Below are 6,045 nucleotides of genomic sequence, written 5' to 3' on the forward strand. Positions count from 1 at the left end.
CTGCCTAGCTTCACTCACTAGGACTTCCCATCTACCTGACTTCACTTACCAGGACTTTCACGTAACTTCACTCACTAGGATTTTCACCTGACTTCACTCACCGGGATTTTTTCATCTACCTAACTTCCAGTTAGGACTTTCCTAGTCAAGTATCTAGTCAACCCTTTAACCTACTTGACTCTTCTTCACATTTAACTGGCCAACCTTGACCAGAAGGGAATTGTATCACAATCTCTCTAAATGGACGATCGCATCTGCAATCTCCATGTATTGTCAAATATCGAAACCCAAACATCAAGACTCAAGTCTAGGGGTATTACACCAACAACCTCAGCCAAGCTAGCCCTAAAGACTGCTATCCACTATCGAGGATCGACCAGATGGTAGATTCAGTCTCAGGTTGTGAAAGGATATGCATGCTCAATGCTTACCAAGGATACTACTAGAGTCTGTTAGCCTAGGGAGACTAGGTGAAAGTTAGCTTCATCACGGTCGTCGGTACTTTCTATTATACGGTCATGCCATTCGGTCTACGGAATGCAGGAGCTACTTATTAGAGAATGATGGACAAGATCTTTCAAGAGCAAATAAGATGGAACGTGGAGGTATATGTAGATGATATACTGATCAAGTCTACTATGACAATAAACTTGATTGCCGATGTGGAGGAGACTTGTGGCATGCTGAGGCAGTATGGGCTAAGGTTAAATCCCTTGAAGCACTTGTTTGAAACTTGAGGAGGAAAATTCCTGGGATACCTCGTTACCAAGCGGAGGATTGAAGCCAACCCGGAGAAGGTTCAAGCACTCCGAGACATGTAGGTGCCTCAGAATATGAAAGAAGCCCAAAAGTTGGTGGGTAGAATTACGACACTCTCTAGGTTCATATCCCAATCTATAGATCGAGCGCTCCCCTTCTTTAAGGTACTTTGAAGAGTTGCTAAGTTTCAGTGAGATAAAGAATGTAGTAAAACTTTCGAGGAACTGAAGCAACACCTGGAGACCCTACCTTCAGTATTTAAACCTATTGCTAGGGAGCCGCTCTGGGTGTATTTGTCAGCTACCCCTGAGGCCATGAGGGTCGTTCTGGTGAAAGAGTAAGACGATGCATAACGGCTAGTATATTTCTTCAACCATCTATTAAAAGGGGTTGAGTCTCGATACATGACGTTGGAAAAGTTAGTTTACGGGTTGGTTCTCATGGCTCACCACCTAAGACCTTATTTTCTAGCACACCCAATTACTTTCCTGACCAATAGTACCATGGGGAAGGTTCTTACCAACATGGAAATAGCTGATCGTCTCATTAAATGGGCAACCGAGCTGGGAGAGTACAATATACAATATTAGCCTCGAACAACGATCAAAGCATAAGCCCTGGCCGACTTTTTGATAGAGATCCATCAGCATGATTATGAGGAAACATAGAAAATATATGTAGATGAGTCATCCACTCAACAAAGAAGTAGAGTGGGGATACTTTTTATATTCCCTCAAGAAGATATCATGCAACTAGCCGTCAGGTTAAACTTTAGAGCTATTAACAATGAAATGGAATATGAGACACTTTTGGCTGGACTGTAGGCATCTCGGCATGTAGGAACCACACGGGTAATTATTTACTTAGATTCTCAGTTGGTGGCTTAGCAGATGGCCGGTAATTTTGAAGTCAATAATGAGACGCTACAGCTTTATAGAGAAGCATATGAGAAAATGCAGGAAGACTTCAAGGATATCACAGTAACCAAAATTCCTAGGGCAAACAATCAGATGAATTAGCCAAGATGGCCAGCTCTTTGACCACTTGGGTCCTGGATAAGTCGATAGCTCAGAGTTTCCTGATAGCTCAGATCAACCTACAAAACAACTTGGAAGAACTCATCTATTGGAGAGCCCCAATGATCATTTATCTTCAACAAGGTGTCTGGCCGCCGATGCTGAAGCAGCTAGATCGATTAGAAAAAGAGTTCATGCATATATATTGATCAGGGATCAATTATACAAGCGGGCATTCTTTCGACCACTACTCAAATGCTTAGGCCTGGACGAGACAGAGTATGCCTCGCAAGAAATTCACTAGGGATGTTGTGGTAGTCACGTAGGAGGAAGAACTCTAGCCCGCAAAGTATTGCTGACCGACTATGTTTTGGCCCACCTTACAGAGAGATGCCCAATGGTTGGTGGCCACTTGCCTCTCTTGCAAAAAGCATCATAACTTGACTCATCGGCCGACCAAGATTTTAAAGACCTCAATAGTCTCTTGTCTGTGGGACCTTTCCCCATGACTCCCAGGCAAAGACGATTTTTACTCGTCACGATGGATTACTCCTCTAAGTGGGTGGAGGCAGAGGCCCTAGTCAGGATAACGGAAGGAGCCATTATCTAGTTTATATGGAAGAATATCTTATGTCGATTCAGAGTCCCGCATAAATTGGTCTTAAACAATGGGAGACAGTTCCAAGGATGCAAGCTCCAGGAATGGTGCTTGGGGTTTGGTATCACCCAGACCTTCACTTCTGTGGCATATCTTCAAAGAAATGGACAGACCGAGGTCACCAACAGTGAGATAGTCCGAGGGCTAAAAGTCAAGTTGGACCATGTGAATGGTAATTGAGTGGAAGAGCTTCCTAGCACCCTTTGGGCGTACCGAATAACTCCACGAGAAAGTACAGGACTTACTCCCTTTCATCTCATCTATGGTAATGAAGTAGTCATGCCGATCGAGGTTGAGGTTCCGTCCGTCCAGTGGTTACTGTATGACCCTGAGAATACCGAGTAGCGGCTTTTAGAGTTGGATCTTATCAGTGAGACCCGCGAGAGGACAACCACCTGGTTAACCACCTACCGACAATGGATGCGGCAAAACTATAATAAGAAGGTGATCCCCCGCTTCTTTAGAGAAGGAGATTTGGTATGGAAAAGGATCAGACCGGTAGGAGAGGTAACTAAGCTAGCACCTCAGTGGGACGACCCTTATAAGGTCATTAAAAAACTAGCGTCTATTACCTACAGGATGCTCAGGGTAGAAAGTTGGACCACCTATGGAGTACTAATTACCTTCAGCCTTTTCATGTCTGAAAATGTTAGCCTTTGTACTAACAGTTGTTTGAGAGAAAGATCCACGGTCGGGGAATGAGTACTACATGCATATGCGTAAAGTACCCGGTTGGGTAAATCAGGCCAGGATTATGCTTAAATCTTTTAGGAAGTCATGAAAACTGAGGCACTCTTGATGAAGTCCTTAAGGGCCTAATTGGGTCCTAGTGCCTCTCTCCTAGTGAAATCCGTCAGCCAGATTTCTCTAGACTTAGACTAATAGCTCGGGCCTAGTTAAGCAGAGATTTGAAAATCTCACTCGCGAGAAGCTCGCGCAGCTCTTAGTATAATAAGTGACACCTTAACTTACGCTTACTCGAGGACCCGAGCTAGAAAGCATCCTCATGATGGGACCTGACCTAAGGAAAAGTCAGGAGGCATGTATAGAAAGTAGGAACGTGAGAGGCAGAAACAAGCTTTCATAAATAAGTAATGGATGTGCTATACAGAGAATCATTTGAATTATGAAAAAATATCATCGGACATTTCTTTAATGATTCGATAATGGTCCAGGAAGTCCTTTGGAGGGTCAGACGATAGATACCCTCCTTCCTTAAGCTGGTGGACTACTCCTATTGTCCCATAAGCAAGCGATCAGACAAAGCGATCTCCTACTTAGGAACCAAATTTTGGAGAGCACAGGTACTCCTCTTGATTGGTCTGAAGATGATCACTCTCCTCCGCTTTATAAGATTCCAGGGCAATAGCAGAGTTAGACAGGGCAGAGCGGGCTCGAGATAGCTCCATCTGTAAGGAACCTAGTTCTGTGGTTTGGGATTCCAAATCTTTCTAATAGTCCATCAGGAGCAGCTCTTTAGCATTGAGCTCATTGGTCCAGTGGTCCATCTCTTGCTTGTGCATGAGCTTGAGGTTGTCCAGAGCCTCTGTCTGCCAGGCTAGCTCTGACAATGCCTTCTCCTTGAGGGCTAGCTCCTCATGGTACCTGGTATCGACTGTCTGGTGGAGGGTTTCAAGGCTTTTCTTACCATCTCGTAAAAGATTGGACTCCAGTAAGGCTTTACTGAGAGTTTATTCTTGGGTTGTATTTAACTTCTTTAAAGACTCCACTTCCGCCTTAACTTGGCACACTTCTGAAGTAGATCAAAAGGATGAGATTCCAGGTCTTCAATGCGATCTTTCATGATTTTATTTTACCGACACATGTTCATGGACACATGGCTTAAGCGCAAGCCCTTGGCAAAAAGCTAGCCATAAAGAAGATCAATCGAAATCAGAAGGGAAGAGCAGTAAAGGAAGGTGAAGGCTTACCGCAACATAGTTTTTAGAGAATAGGTCTACTTGGTCGGGAAGTGAAATGACATCTAGTTGCTCGACAGATTCCTTCCAAGATTTTGTCAGTTTTCCCCACAGCAAAATTGTGTCGGCAGGAAGAAGGGGGTCTTCATGCAGACCCTACTGGGAAGGCATAGTGACATGAAAGCAAAATAGTCATGACCTCAAAGATCTAGGAGCAGTCTCGTCGATAGAAGGACGGGTGGAAGTGGAAGGTTGAGAAGAGGTAGGCATGACAGGGGTAGCTGGTGAAAGTCGCCTCTCCGAAGCGCTCTTCTACTGATTGATCGGGGCTTTCCCTCAGTCAGACATTGTTTTTTCTTCTGGAAGAACAGTAAGCCGGTCGGAGGTCTGAACTTTGAAGTGAGGGTGGAAGCAGGCCGGGGTAGCTGGGTAGCCGGGGAGGCTTCCTGGGCCTATGCCTCGGTCGACGCATGAGCGGCTACTCCTCTGAATTTGACTCCTCCTCCGGGGTTAGGGGACGACAAGAACGAGAAGCAAGTGGAGTTTGCTGAGTAGGAACAGGAGCACAATGGATGGGCTGTGTCGCTTGGGGGTTGGAAGGGCAAGAGGTAGAAGTACCTAGGGCCACCCGGGTGGCCTTCAAAATGGAGTGTCGGGCACTTCGATCAACCAACATTATTCACTCTCTATGATTTATTTCTAGAGCACTCAATGGAAGAGGTCTAATCGCATATGCTCGGGCAATAATATCCGCTGCAGAGAAGTAAGGATCAGAATAAGAAAACATAAGAGGACTAAAGTTGTGATGGTACTTACCAGAGAGTGCGACAGCTCTGATAACATGAAGTTTATCCCAAATAGATACAGGACGTCCTCCTTCAGTAGCACACGTAAATCAAAGTGTCAGCCTGCTAGTTGTGTCGATGCCTCCATTAATGCTGGGTCTGAGTGATAATCTCCCAGAAAGGGCGTAGAATGGAGAGCGGTCTGGTACTTGGTCAACCACTCTACAATAGAGGGAAAGCGGAGGAAGAAATATCTCTCTTTCCACTCTGGCTCTGAGGAGGGTAAAGGAGTGAAAAAGGTAATCCTGGGGTAAGCCTAGAAGCGAAAGAGGCCTTCACTGTGGCGACAAAAGGTGAAAAATAGTGAAATAGGTGAGGAGTCCAGCGGATGTCACACAAGTTACAAATAAGAACGAATCCACATAGAATTCGGATGGAATTAAGAGTGAGATAATAAAGGAAAATGCGAAAATAGTGGCTCACGTCGGGTGGATAGGAAAACGAAGACCTATTATGATATGCTCCTTAAAGAAAGTCACATAACCTTGAGGAGGCTGGTAAAAGTGATGGATATTGAAGGGTATATAATATGCATGATAGTAGACACTTCGTACGCGAAACGAAGATCGTCTAGATCTACGCCGCTAAAGGTCGACACTTCGGGAACGTATCCAAACTCTAGCAGGTCCATGAAGAATTTACACGAGGGAGTAAGGAAGGCAAAGTCAAGAAAAGAGTAAGGAAGGGAAGACACCTCTGGCTGCCAGCGACAAGTCCCAAAGAGAAGGTGAAGGGGACTATTTATAGCCAGCAGAAGGGGCGAAGATGGGGGCCTCGACATTAGCACCAATCATACGATCATAATAGAAGTGGATGGCGTCAGGTGGTAATGTCAGTCGTTGGATCAT

Source organism: Zingiber officinale, chromosome 2A (genome assembly GCF_018446385.1).
Source record: "Zingiber officinale cultivar Zhangliang chromosome 2A, Zo_v1.1, whole genome shotgun sequence".
Taxonomy (NCBI): Eukaryota; Viridiplantae; Streptophyta; class Magnoliopsida; order Zingiberales; family Zingiberaceae; genus Zingiber; species Zingiber officinale.